The following is a 15,135-nucleotide window of genomic DNA, read 5'->3' as shown; positions in this document are numbered from 1 at the left end:
TTATATATGTTTCTGTCGATGGATACACCGTGCTGGCTCCTCAGTTATAGCGATAATAAAAGAAAAACTATTTTTTTTTTTTTTAATTTGTTCAATGCATGCGATTGGTGCCGTATGTTCTAATATGACCAGTTATTTTTTCTGTCATCACCCAGGTGTAGTAGAGCCAGAAGACGCAAATGAAAATATGCGCGAGCTATGAGAAGATTTATCTCTGTGCACTCTTTTCCCAAAAGCGAGCACATGTCTCAAAGCAAGTATTGAGTTATCTTTCAAATCTTGTGCTTGAACGGACAAACTCACACAAAAGGTATGTCAACATGTCCATCTTAATGAGTATCCTAGCAGACATAGCCTATACTCTGTATATGCCTTAAGTGAACTTTATACGGTCGAGAAAGACGACGACTGTCCTTGCATTAGGTCTTAAAGGTGCAGTAGCCTTTGTTTAATGTCAAACAAAAGATAAGGACATCACTCACTGCTCTTGATTGAATAGCTTTTGAGTTTAAGTTTAATATGGATTCATTTTAATTTAAACAGTTATTTTACATTATTCCATTTCTCTACCTAAAAACTAATGTTAGACCCACCTGAGAAACCTGAAAAGCATTGTTTATTTTATCAGTATCTTTGCTCAATAGTATTTATTTGTGCTGCTGCTTGTATTTAAGTTATTTGTTCTTATTTTCTTTATTTTTATTTGAGAGTAGTCCTTTTAATCTCTGAACATAGCAAATACCGAACTGTAAACCATGAACCTAAAACTGTGATACAAACCGAACCGTGAGCAATCTGTGCCGTTACACCCCTAGCGTAACGTATGTGAGGGGGTGCCACAAAATGTTGAATATTTCCAAAGGGTGCCATGACTAAAAAAGGTTGGGAAACACTGCTATAGGCGATGCACAATGCTATAGCATCTCATAATTTTATTTAAATCAAAGACCGTTAAATCAAAGATCCTATTTTTTGGGTGGGTTTCCAACATAAACGATGTTTAATTCTGCTTGATAAAGGCAGCCACACAACTTCTGGTTGTTTGTTCCTTTTACTGGATTTTCTTTCAGTTATAATGAGCATATCACAACCAGCACATTATACTACCACCACAACAAGTTAATATCATTTACACCCCACTTGTTCATCTGAGATTAAACATTAACCCATCTTGATCAAACTATGATTAGATTAGATTCAACTTTATTGTCATTACAATGTAGGTACAAGTCAGGTACAAGGCAACGAAATGCAGTTTGGGTCTAACCAGAAGTGCAATAGTAGAAAGTGCAGTATTTACAGTGGTTGAATAAGTGCAGGACATGGTTATGTACTGATATAAATAGAGATGATTATTGCTATGAACAGAATATACAGGTTAATATGTACTATATAAATATAATATACAGATAACTATTACTATAAACAGATTATACAGGTGAAAATGTACTATGAATATGATCATAGAATCAATGTGTACCATTAGTTAGATTAAGATGAGCAGTGTAGCAATGTATGATATAGTGCAAATGAGCATATTCAAGTTAAGGTGGAGTAGTGCAAGATGTTTAAGTAAACAGATGTTGCTGTATTAAACAGTCTGTAGTGCAAATGAGCATTCCAGTAGTGCAAATGAAGTAAAGGCAGATGTGAGGGGGGAGAGGAGAGTTAGCCATGTGTATCAAGTCTTTGTTTGTGCAAACACTATATGTGTACAAGTCAAAGAAAGTCTTATCTGTGTTAAACACTGAAGTAGACCAGAGGAGATATCGACTGAAGGAAATGTTGTCCTTGAATCACAATGGTAGTCCGTATTGTAGAGCCTCAAAGCAGTCCTCAATGCAAATCCATAGAAGAGAAGACAGTTTGGTCAACTTAAGTCCTTGTCAACAGCATCAACGAAGATACCAATTCAATCCCCAACATGATAATATGTATCAAACATCCCGTAGACAAAAACTCGTCTACAAACAGAAAAAACAATATTTGTTTAACATATTACCCATCAAACACAGGAAACTTTACCCATTAGTTTTGTTTTATACAAAATTATTAATCAAACTACCTCTTTTATAATTAAATGAAGGCAAAACAAATAACCATACCCACAGTTGAGACTCACAAATGCTTCTCAACAAGGGCCTTCCTCAAATGCAGTAGATCAGCTCAAACACTGCTACCATGCACATGGGCACACAAACCAACTCTCAATCAATTCTTCTTCTATCAATTTATCCAAGCTTAACCAAAGTTAATACTGCCCCCTACCAGGGAGGATTACCACTACAGCTTCACTTAACTCGTAGCAGGCTGAAGACTGTTACAACGCGCGTACACTCTGTTCATTACACACACAGGGTGTGCATCAGCACACACACATTTTTTCTCAGATGGAAAGCGTTGTCTTTCCGCTCACATATAAATAGTGAATCCGCCATGGTGCGAGCGCAACTGGCTTTTAAAGGGAAAGGGAGATGAGACTCTGATTGGTTTACTGCACATTACGGCCAAAACACACCCATGACTCTTTAAGAGACGGGGGACGACCCTTTTGATGCCATTTTTTTCCGTTGTTAAACTAGCAAAAGTGGATTCGGACTACGTGCACTTGTGCCAATTCACTCAGATCGTTGAAATAGGGCCAATAGTGTCATCCCAGATCCAGCCCACATCTGATACACATGGAGTCCACATGTACCAGATGTGGCCCGGATCTGGGCCGACACAATGTTGCTGTCTGGGATATTATCTGCAATTAAAGTTTTTTGAAAATGCTGAAATATATAACTTTAACATACATGTAAAGTACTGTACACTACAAATGCACATTCAGTCAAATTAAGCGCATTTCTTTTTCACACAGGAAATATTTAAAACATGCATATTTTAAAGCCTTTTTACACTTTTTGCGAAATATATGGGGATTTTTGTTTTCCAGATCCTGTTAGAAAATCCATCTTTTGACGGTTGTACGTTATTAAGCTTGTTCAGTCTGGTCAAGATGACTGTTTAAAACTGGTTTAAACCTGATCATCTGTCTTGCTCAAGCAGATTGGTCCATCACCAACGTCCTCCAAAACAAACCGGACCTTCTATGACCTGTTTTTTTCTATCAGGTTTTCACTCATTTCATCCAGTCCTTTAAATAAGTGGGTTGTTTTGCACTCATAACAGCTATGAGAAATTATTTCTTGGCCATTTCCAGTAGGACTGTCGCCTATAGTAATCACTGCTGAAGTACACCATATAAAGGCTCTATTAGCCATTGTCCACCGCGACTGATGGAGGATAAATGAGAGATTGTGAGAAGATGAAAGGAACGCAACCAAGCCAGCAGAGGAGGGCGATGGAGACGGAGATCAGATGAAATGGCTGCAGAAATAGTCTGACACAACTGTTACAAACCACACAAGAAACACTACTTTTCAAAAGTTTGGGGTCAGTAAGATTTATTTTTAAAGAAATTAATACTTTTATTCATCAAAGAGGCATTCAAATGATCAAATAAAAACAGTAAAGACATGTATAATGCTGCAAAAATATATCCCAATAAAGTAGCACAAAGTTCTTGAATTCAAGAAAAACAATATTGAACAGCACAACTGTTTTCAACATTGATAATAATAATAATAATAAATTATATATTGCGCAGCACATTAGCAAATTAGAATGATTTCCAAAGGATCATTTGGCACTGAAAATCCATTGAAAGTGTAATTTATTCCTGTGATGGCAATCAATTACATTTTAAAATATTAAAACAGAAAACAGTTCATTTAAATTGTAATACTATTTCCCAATATTACTGTATTATTGATTAAATAAATGTATCATTGGTAAACTTTTAACAGTAGTGTAACTTAAATGTAAAATTTATTTTGATGACTACACTAAAATTACAAATGTGAGGTGGGACTTGATTTTCTTCCATTGGATTATGAATGTGCATTAATTTTGACAAATGAGACATCTTATAGTCTTACAATGGTCAGTATTTACTCTGATGACATATGGGAGAATTAGAAATCTAAACTGTAAGCACAGAAACAACATAATCTGAATATATATGTCTGTTGTGTTCACACCAAAGACGATAATAATTACAATAACTATAACTAGACAGGGCTGAAATATGGCTTATATACGATGTTATATGGTTGCTAGGGTGCTCTAAATGGTTGCTAGGGCATTGCTAGACAGTTATAAAAGGTTAAAGTAATATAGACTGGACGTCTGGCCAAATCAAAAGAGCCAAACTCACACCCTATGATTTTCTGATTCATACATATCACTCTCATCTATTTTTTTAATGGAAGTATATTGGATGGTTGCTAGGGTGCTGTAAGTGGTTGCTAGGGTGTAGCTATGAAGATTTTAGGTCATTACTTATTGTCTGCTGGATAAGATAAGTCAAATGTGTGTTAGAGAATGAGAGAGAGAGAGAGAGAGAGAGAGAGAGAGAGAGAGAGAGAGAGAGAGAGAGAGAGAGAGAGAGAGAGAGAGAGAGAGAGAGAGAGACCCACTCAATTGGCTGATCAGGGTTGAGACAGCAAAGATGTGATGACCAATGATGAAGACAAGGCAGTGGCTCAGGGACACAGGCTAGAAAGATGGTGATGAGACTTGCCGTAAAACCAGACTGGTTGCCAGGCCAGGAGAGTCAATGACCAGGGTGGAACAGGATACAGGACAGGAACAACCACAAGACAACAAGAGATAAACGAACAGGGGCAAAAAATAAAAACTATGAATATAGGGATGCAACAAAGTTCGTAAATATGGGATGGAAGGAGTCAGGAACCGGCGAACATTCAAAGACTTTAATTAAGTAAATAAACCAAACGAATGTAAAGTGGGCAGCCTCTCACGGACGACTGCCCGCACACACATAATAAAACATAAACAAAACATAACATCAATCCAGGCCTGGTCCTCTCTTGTCCTTCACTGGTGTCGCTCGTCCTTATATGCCTCCGAGCTCCCTCGTGAGAGGACTCGAGACCGCCTCGCAGGTGATGCTCTTTCGCAATCACATCAACGGTCTCGCTCGCTCCTCCCACGTCTCTCGCTCGAGAGCACAATTTGGTTTCACTGCATCATCACAAATAAAACACACACAATTACCCAATATGCTTGCAAAATCGTTTAACAATATTTTAATAAAGGTTGTCGATTCTCAAAAATGTTCATTGGATTAACTCAAATTTTTAATTTCAATGAAATCAAAATTTTAAGGCAACAAAACTATAATCTTGTAGGAAACTATAGAGAGAGAAACAAGGGAAACAAGGAAACTCAAAAAATAAGGAGAGGGAAAATGTATCCAAAAAAACTATAACTTGACGAGATAAACTATCACTAGGAGGAGATTAGACACAAGGCATAGGCAACAACAAATGCACACAACGTACAGCCGAATCAAATTCTGTTGCGTTATTTTCCTGTTAACACTGTGAAGCTGCTTTGAAACAATTGGACTTGTAAAAAGTGCTATATAAATAAAGGTGACTTGACTTGACTTGAACACAGTTAAGCAAACAAGGACAAGACAATGACTAAACAAGGGGGGTGATAACAGAAAACAAGGAGTACAAGAAGAGCACATGGCCAACACAAACAAAGACAGAGCCATGTGGTCAGACACAAACAAAGAAACATTGAACAGAGACAAGACAGACAAGACTGGACCCTGACAGTTACATGCTAACGTTTTGTGTAGAATAATACAAATAATTATGAGAAATAACAATAGTGATGCTTTCGGTTGTAATAAGTTGTTGTTCTAAGAGTCCACACAGTTATAATGTCAACAACACGTTATAAGAATGATTTCTTAGAATAAACATAACGTTACCATCTCTGGATGCTAATATAGTTAACATAGTAGTTTTTATAGGTATCAATTTTGGTGTTTCTTTTCATGTTAGAAGATTTAAAACGGAACAGACTCCTCCCAAAAAATGAGTCTGCTTGTCATGATGTTACATGGCCTCTTTCTCTCTCGTGTTTACGTTATCATTTCATTACCAGCCCGTTCTTGAGTATTTTCACATTCAATCATCACATAAAAGCTGTTACTCTTGGATGAGAACAGTGTCCATTTCAGTTTCCTGACAACCTGTTCTCAGAATGGAGACGGATGACCGCTATGGGAAGAGCGTTGGGAAATAAGAGGTTCATTTAGCGCTCCCTCTGCCACTTTCCGAGCTCGGGGGGCTTGTTTGCGCTGGCATTCGTTAGTGTTGTTTGTTTTCCTCACCATATTTTTTTCTCTGAAGGCCAACTCCAGTTCAAGGGATAAAAGACAGACCACTGTATATGCATGCACACATTTTTCCCCAAAAGATGTTGCTGATTGATTGCTAACTCTTCTTGCCCTTTATGTATTTAAGTATCTTCCTAATGTATATACACCAATCATGTGTGTCATGATCATAACATTATGACCACTGAATATAACACTGATGATCTCTTAATCAAGGCACCTGTTAGAGGGTGGGATATATTAGGCAGCAAGTGAACATTTTGTCCTCAAAGTTGATGTGTTAGAAACAGGAAAAATGGGCAAGCGTAAGGATTTGATGCAGTGGTCAGTATCTATCAAAGTGCTCCAAGGAAGGAACAGTGGAGAACCGGCCACAGGGTCATGGGCGGCCAAGGCTCATTGATGCACGTGGGGAGCGAAGGCTGGCCCGTGGGGTCTGATCAAACCGACAAGCTACTGGAGCTCAAATTGATCAAGAAGTTAATGCTGGTTCTGATAGAAAGCTGTCAGAATACACAGAGCATCTCAGTTTGTTGCTGGGAAACCTTGGGTCCTCCATCCATGTGGATGTTACTTTGACACGCTCCACCTACCTAAGCATTGCTGAGACCATGTTCAGCCTTTCATGGAAACGGTATTCTGGTGGCTGTGGCTCTTTCAGCAGATAATGCTCCTGACACAAAGTACAAATGCTTCAGGAATTGTTTGAGGAGCACAACAACGAGTTTGAGGCGTTGACTTGGCCTCCAAATTCCCAAGATCTCAATCCAATCGAGCATCTGTGGGATGTGCTGAACAAACAAGTCCGATCCATGGAGGCCCCACCTCACAACTTACATGACTTAAAAGATCTGCTAAAATCTTGGTGCCAGATTCCACAGCACACCTTCAGAGGTCTAGTGGAGTCCATGCCTCGAGTGGTCAGGGCTGTTCTGGCAGCAAAGTGGGACCGACACAATATTAGGAAGGTGGTCATAATGTTATGCATGATCAGTGTATATAATAAATGGTGTCCTTCATCAGAATTCTATACAATTAAGGTCTTTGATCATGTTCACTATTTTCACATTTAGTTCACGAAATAGTATATTAAAAAGGTTATCTAATGTTACAGGAATATTGTGAGAGTGTATTTGATATTCAAATTGAAAATATGCCCAACATGTCAATTTCATATATATCTCAAAAAAGTTTTTCTGCATACAGGTCACCTGCCATATGTAAAAGTCACATGATCACTATTTAAAGATGGTGCGGTATGTTTGTACAGAAGACGAGATCGAGTTCTTTATTAAACTCATAAAAGACAAAAGACTTATGGGAATACTGGATTCTAAACAACAAAGAAATGCCTCAATTTATCAAGATCTAAAAGCTGATATGAGCGAGAAACACCAGAAACACCTCATATGTGACGCTCACAAGTAAAAGAGGCTTTTCTTGTCATTAATAGTTGGATAACACACCAACGTGTTAAAATAATGACTAGTGCGGTAACTGCGATATATGTAAATCTACCAACATTCATTTCCATGATTTTTGGAATGACTTAGCAAGAGGAATATTACGCTTTAGTCGCATAACATTGGTTAATGGAAGCGGCGTCATTTCGCAATAGTTTGTTTATCATCGTTTGGAAAATATCACAAACATTTTGCACAAATCTGTAATAGACACCCGGCTAGAGAAAACATGGACAATTCTGTGATTGGTGGGGAAAGAGTTAATATCCTGTAATCTGAAGATGAGTGGTTCATGTAGGTTGTCTACAAACCAGAAGGTTGGTGGTTCGATCCCCGGTTCCACCTGACCAAGTGTCGAAGTGTCCATGAGCAAGACACCTAACCCCAGCTGCTCCCGACGAGCTGGATGTCGCCTTACATGGCTGACATCGCCGTCGGTGTATGAATGGGTGAATGTGAGGCAAAAATGTACAGCGCTTTGGATAAAAGCGCTATATAAATGCAGTCCATTTAGGAGACGCTATATTAATTGTCATGATAATTGCTAAGAGGTTGATTTTGCAACTGAAACTTACAAAACTGACTTAGTGGTTAAATATCTAGTTCAGCAACCCGATCACACATAAATGCGTATAAATAGTACGAGTGTGCAATGTCGTGGAATGTATACGCCAAAACTCATTTTGCCGTGCATATGATTCGCTGTTTTTCGCGTGCATATGATACGCACTTTATGGCGTATATATGACACGCTCTTGGGTAGGTTTAGGGTAGTGGGGTGGGGGGTTCGTATGTATAATACGCCATAAAGTGCGTATCATATGCATGCGAAAAACAGCGTGGCATAGACACGCCAAAATGAGTTTTGCCGTATATATTCCACGACATTGCACACTCGTACTATTTATACGCATTTTCGTGAGAATAGCCTGAGTTCAGTCATGATCCGTCCATTACATGCAAACTGCAAGCAATGACATCACTACTGCATGGCACAAGCTGATTGGCCTCTGTTGATCCTGCAGCCAATGAGATTGCTTGTTTAACATTTAAATATTCTGGTTCAGTGTTTGCTGTTGGCTAGTCCTTTCAGAGCTCATCCGAGACCCTCTACCTCCCCAGCTCCAACTGCCTAGATCTGCTACAGGATTTATGTCTCTCTATTCATGCAGCAGCAGCAGCAGCATATTTTACACGCTCACAACAGCATGGCTATGTATCTATTTGCAGTAGCAAGTCCATACTTGCTCCTGCAGCCAATGAGATTGCTCTTTTGCCAAACATATAAAATGATAACATAATAATCACTGCAATAATGATCCAATCATTGACTCTAAGCATTTGCCTATTTTAATCCAAACAGCAAGCTTTTTTCATATATTAAAGGGGTGATAAATTTACAAATCAACTTTCCCTTGAGCTTTTGATATATAAAAGGTCATTGTAATATAAGAATACCCTGTAAGTTTCAGAGCTGAAAACTTCCTTGTTAGTCAAAGAGAAGCTTTTATGGATACCAGACCCAGCAAACGATTGTTCCCAGAATATGCCACACCTTGATGTCATCGTGTGGCGAAACACCGCCCTCTACAGAATAATAAGCACGTGTAGTAGCCCCGCCCACCGACTCATGGAGCTGTTCAGATCGCGTTAGCGAGCAGCAATAAACATGCTGAAGAAGATAGCAAGATATTGTGCTATTCCTGGTTGTGGAATAATAATATTCCTTTCTTGATCTGCACTGTTCACTCTCTTGACTTGACATTTGAAGAGTTCGCGCGTGTGTGTGCCGTGCGTGTGCCACCGATATAAGTAATACAAGCATACAGGTCACGGGTGGATGAGAAATAAATCATTGTGTTTGTTTGATAAAGACGTTCACGAGCCCTGTGGTCGAGAGAATCGTTCTGGTTGCCGCTTTTAAAACAATTCCTCCCTCATGTGACCCGAACTGACAGGAGAGCAGAAGCTCATTAAATATGCAAATCTTCTCCAATCCTAGCTGTGGCCGTTTACTTCCAAGTCTCCAGTGCTGCACGCTCATCAAAACCCAGCGTTCAGGAGAGAGCCTCACAAAGCAGTGCAGAAAATAGCCTATTACTTATTAGTTATGATGTTTTTGAATGTAAAAACCACACAAACGTCAAACAAAAGTAGTAAAAAAATTTAAAAGCCAGTTCATGACACCTTTAAATGCAACATTTATTTTTCACTGTACTGTACACACATTATACATGCATATTTTTTAGAAAATATAAGAGCTATGTCACACAATATCTGTATATTACTATTGTCTCTGTTGTATTCCAGCAATATTCAAGGCCTTCAGTAATTTTTGGGCTTGTATTGAGGTGGGCCTTAGGGCAAGTGTGATGTGCTGAACATAATAAGTAACAGGTGTGTGGGCTGGAGGGGGTGTGAGGCTTCCAGCTGTCCCAGCAGTCTCAGGTCATGTCCTCCCCATCTGCCGCTTCAGCTCCCTGTGTTCCCCAACACCTGAAGTGCGTCTGTTAGGTGGTGCCCTCGTTCCTCCAGCCAGGGGTCAGCACCTCTCTCCACCGATGCTGCCAATCCTCAAGAGGAGGCCGGAGCCATGCTGCTCATCCAACGTGTCGCTCTGAAATACATTTATGAAGGAAAATACAACCTTCTCATCAAGAGATTGTAACATGATTTTGATATGCAAGTCTCAAAGATATGCAAGTTCTATCCTGACAATTCTCTGAATATTTTAGCATTGCAATAAATATAACAATGTTAAAGACCCCCGGTGGTGAAAATCAAGTCTTTAATGTTGTCTATATATGTCTATGTGGTGTTTCTATTATGCTTTAACCCTTGTACGGTGTTCGGGTCTGTTGGACCCGTTTTCATTTTTTATCGAAAGAATAATGATACGAATAATAATTTTTTCAAACTGAGACTCATTGGCCTTGGCTCATTTTCTGTGAGCAATATATATCAGAACACATTTTCGATGACCACACACTGTACACCCCCCCACACACACACACATTTATATTACACACAGGATGTTCGGGTCCACTGGACCCGGGGCTAATAAAAGTGTGGGAATTGTAGGTCCTGTGTAACTTTACTCTGTCCTCCTCCTGTCAGGGCCTGCTGTTAGTCTGTGTGTGTTCATGTATATGGTTTATGAGGACAAATGTGTATAATGGCATGGATATTACAACGTAAACATGTGACAACATCTGTGTCCTCATACTAAAACATACTAAATGGTGTTTTTTGAAATTCAAAAAATGTCAAATGTTTTCTTTCTAGTTTTATGGGTATGGTTAGTAGAGGGATAGATTATACAGTCTGTACATTAGAAAAACCAGTATGCCTATGGAGAGGAACCATACACCACATATCCAAGTGTGCATGCGTGTGTGTGTGTGTGTGGGGGGGGGGGGGGGGGTTGTGTGCGTGTGTGTGTGTGTGTGTGTTATGGTTGTGTGTATGTGTGCGCATAATTGTGTATGGTGTGTGTGTGTGTGTGTGTGTGTGTGAGAGAGAGAGAGAGAGACAGAGAGATTGTGTGTGCGTGTGAGAAAGTAGCTACAAGAGTGAGTTTTGTTTCTTTCCTTGCCGTTCCCACACGAGGTAGCAATTCTTAAATGTGATCTAACAAAGGTAAAGAGAAAATATATACGATAAATGCTGTTTATATAGCTTGTAATTGGGATGAAGTAAACATCTGTTGAGTATTTCAACATAACATTTTAGTTTGAGTTGAATTAAAAACTCCAAACCCACCAGACCCACGAACACTGGCTGAGTAACAAAAATATGAACACCACACAAGGGTTAAGGCAATCCATGTGCAAAATCATAAGTCAACACCATTGCTGTTGATGTTCTGTTATATGAAAATTATTGCAATGCAGGTGAATTATGTTTATGATGTATATTTGCCTTTTATGATGAATTATATCCCTTTCTCCACCGACGTTCTGAGTTGTTCAAAGCGATACTGATACTGAAGGCAGACTGAGATGGCGAATGGGAACATGGTTTGTGTGACATTATCAACACATTAGCAAAAGGCTAATCATATAAATTAGCTTTATGTGTCTGATGTTGTAAAGAGTGATGCCACCGTGCAGTGTTTACTACAGTAAAGTTGTAAGAGTGGATCTCTGAGATCGTGTGAGTGGGTGGAGGTGGGCTAATTTGCATATTCATGAGCCTGCATAAAATCAATGAAGCAAGAGTCAAGTTATTTTCAGTTATGAAGATTTGTTTTTGGTTTTTTTTTTTTCATTTTGGAGATCAATGTTTTAAGGGATCAAATTAATGACTAAAGAGGGACTTTAAAGGCAGGTTAGCTGATTTGTTCCAGAAACGTTTTTTGTTGTTGTTGTTATGCTGGTTAAAAGTCTCTTCACATCCTGATAGCAATCAATAACTAAGTTAAGTGGTCTAAATGTATTTATATGTATATACTGTCTGTTGAAGGAGTGGGGCCATAAAATGTTCGTCCAATCATTGCATTCGGCTCAAATGTAATGATACGATATCCTACAGGCCTGTCAGAGTATGTATTTCCATGCCTCCATCACCCGTGCAGACATTACACGTCATTTCAGTGTTTTTAGAAAACTTTATTAATCCCCAAAGGGAAATGACTCACATTCACTGCGTAAAAAAAAAAAAAAAAAATTCTGGGTTTGTCCATTTTCAACCCAACTTGGGTTGTTTTTAACCCAGTATTTTTTAAGATTGTATGCAGAGTTAGACTGATGTCAGTCACCGAGCGCCGCAAACGAAACAGCAGCCACCTTTAACAGTTCCTCCTGAAACAAAACAACGAGATTATGCTGTGTTCACACCGTAACTAGATTGTTCACACTAAACGAGTGGCGTTATACTAAGAGCGGTTTGTGACTCGAATTAATGTGTTTCAATGGCGACACTATCAACACCAAAATAAATCTGCAGCAGTCAGGGGGTACAGCTCAGTGCTCATAAGTTGTTTATGTTAATGTTATGTGCTTTAAGACACGAGGTATTTGCCGTTTCCCGTGGCGCTTTTGTTTGCTCCCTGCTGTATGTACGCGTTCATGTGTTTTGGAGGAGGCGTGGCTTTTAAAATGCTCTGAAGAAAGAGTGGGATATCATGCATTCAACCTTTGTTTACCCTACTTTGAATATATTTGGTCTTGGCGAGAATATCTGCTGTTGATTATTGCTACTGCAGTAGAGAAAGTACGGAGACTTGTTCCTAATAGACCTTAGTCAGTTTGGACACCATATATTGAATTTAACGTAGATGAAAACTAGGCTGTGAGGGACAGACGTACAGTCTTTACAATGGCAAGCACTGTATAAAGGTCCTAGGTCATGTCATTTTCACAGCACAAAACTGAATTTTTTAAATGCCTCGATTGTAATCTTGATTTTTTTTCCAGGAACGGACACGTCACAATATTTCTCATTTAATAATTCCCATTCATGCAAGGCATATGCAAGATAAAGGGATGGGGCCTGGTTGAGTTAGTTAGTTTAAACTCGCCGTTATAGTATGGGGCGGGACATTTCCCAACACATGCTCAAATGCTGACCAATCACAACACACTTCTCCAGACGACCAACCGGAGCACATTGCACTTTTCAGAAGGAGGGGCTTTTAACATTTATGAAAAAATGCATTGTTCTACAACAGCAGTCAGACCTGAGTAAATTAATTAATCATTCATCTTTTTATCTGCAGCTGTCTCCTAGTCTTCAATTCAAATCATGCCTGTTTGAATAAAATCGATCCAAAGAAGCGTAATTTCAGACCTGACCAGAAAGCAACCCCTAGAAATGCAATTATGCTCTAAGGGCATTTGTTACATGTCCATAGGCTCTCTTAAACACAGTAATTGCATTGGCTGGTCGCTCTGGCCAAGTATTTATAACAATGCAATGACTGCTTAGGGAGCTATTACAATGTGGAGCTGGCTGTGATTGATGGGATATCAAAGTGACCCCACCAATAGCCTTCTGTAATAAATGCAGCTTTTTCATGTGACCAGAAGACAACACTCCCACCTGCAGCGCCAAGACACAAAACACTGAATTCTCAAAACCGACTGCAGACTCCCTTTCATTGACAATGACAGCATGGCAAATAGTAATACGTCCAGATTACATTCATACTACACACATTCATACTATATAGAACGTAAATCTTAGTGGTCGTGAAGTAATGACTTAATCAAAATTAGTACCTACTCAAGAGAGTATTTGATTTTGGACGCAACCTTTTAAAGTCTGGATAATAGGCAGGAAGTAACAACTGTTTTAGCACTTAAGTGTTGAATATACTTACAGGCTGAGCTTCTTGCATAGAAAAGTGCCTTATACAATTAAGCAGATTAAATATAATGTTATTGAATACCTAAGTTTGCAAATCAAATTTGTCTCCTAATTTTATTCAGCCTATTACAGATGATGCAAATGTTAGTGATCTTATTTTTAGTTACAACTGCCTTTCAGAACCTACATTAAATATTTACATAATTTCCAACAAGACAAATAATTTACACTGATCATCCTGTTTACAAATGACCACATCCTGTTGGTACTTAATATGGTGTGTTGCCTTCTTGAGCGAGGTCTGTAAAAATACATCCCATTGGGCCATTTTAATACGAGGGAATTATCTATATTGATCTTTGGTGTTTTACCAATTATTTCTGTCCGGACATGTTTTTCTACAAATATTTTTCTTACAGTGTAACGGTACTGTACTGGACTTCTTATAAAACATTCATTTAATTTTAAGGAACTGTAAAATATTGCATATTTGAATAGGCCTAAAATTAACACTATCCAAGCACCAAATGCAAGTAAAAACTGGTGTTCAAGTTCAAGAGTTTTATTTGTCACATACACAGTTATATACAGAATACAACTAGCAGTGAAATGTAAACAGGTCCGCTCCATGGACAGCAAATAACAATTAACAAAAAAAGCACAATAAATTATAAAATAGGATAAAGGTGCTATATATACATATGTAGAATTATGAATAAATCAAGTAAAAGAAATAAGAGATGTGGAATAAAATAAGTGAGATAAAGTAAACTGGAGACTATAAAAATAAAAACGTAGATAACAGAATGTTGGCGAGTATATGAAATATTTTCACTCGCCAGTTGGACGGTAACATTTTAAAAAATTCTAACAATGCATGAACATGAACAAACGTGAACGACACTCCGGACAGTTGATGGGTCAGCACTGCATCGTCTTTGCAATTTAAATATTCAAGCGGAAGAAGACGCGAAAGGGAACTCATTCCGATTCAAAAGATACCACACCCAGAAAGCCGCGTCTCAGATAGCACGCTAATACAAAACTGAGCTGTCTTTTTTACGTCTTCTTGCAATTGAACGGCCAAACTCACACCAT

This window comes from Pseudorasbora parva, chromosome 1, assembly GCF_024679245.1.
Source record: "Pseudorasbora parva isolate DD20220531a chromosome 1, ASM2467924v1, whole genome shotgun sequence".
NCBI lineage: Eukaryota > Metazoa > Chordata > Actinopteri > Cypriniformes > Gobionidae > Pseudorasbora > Pseudorasbora parva.
Note: the sequence above shows the minus strand (reverse complement) of the source record.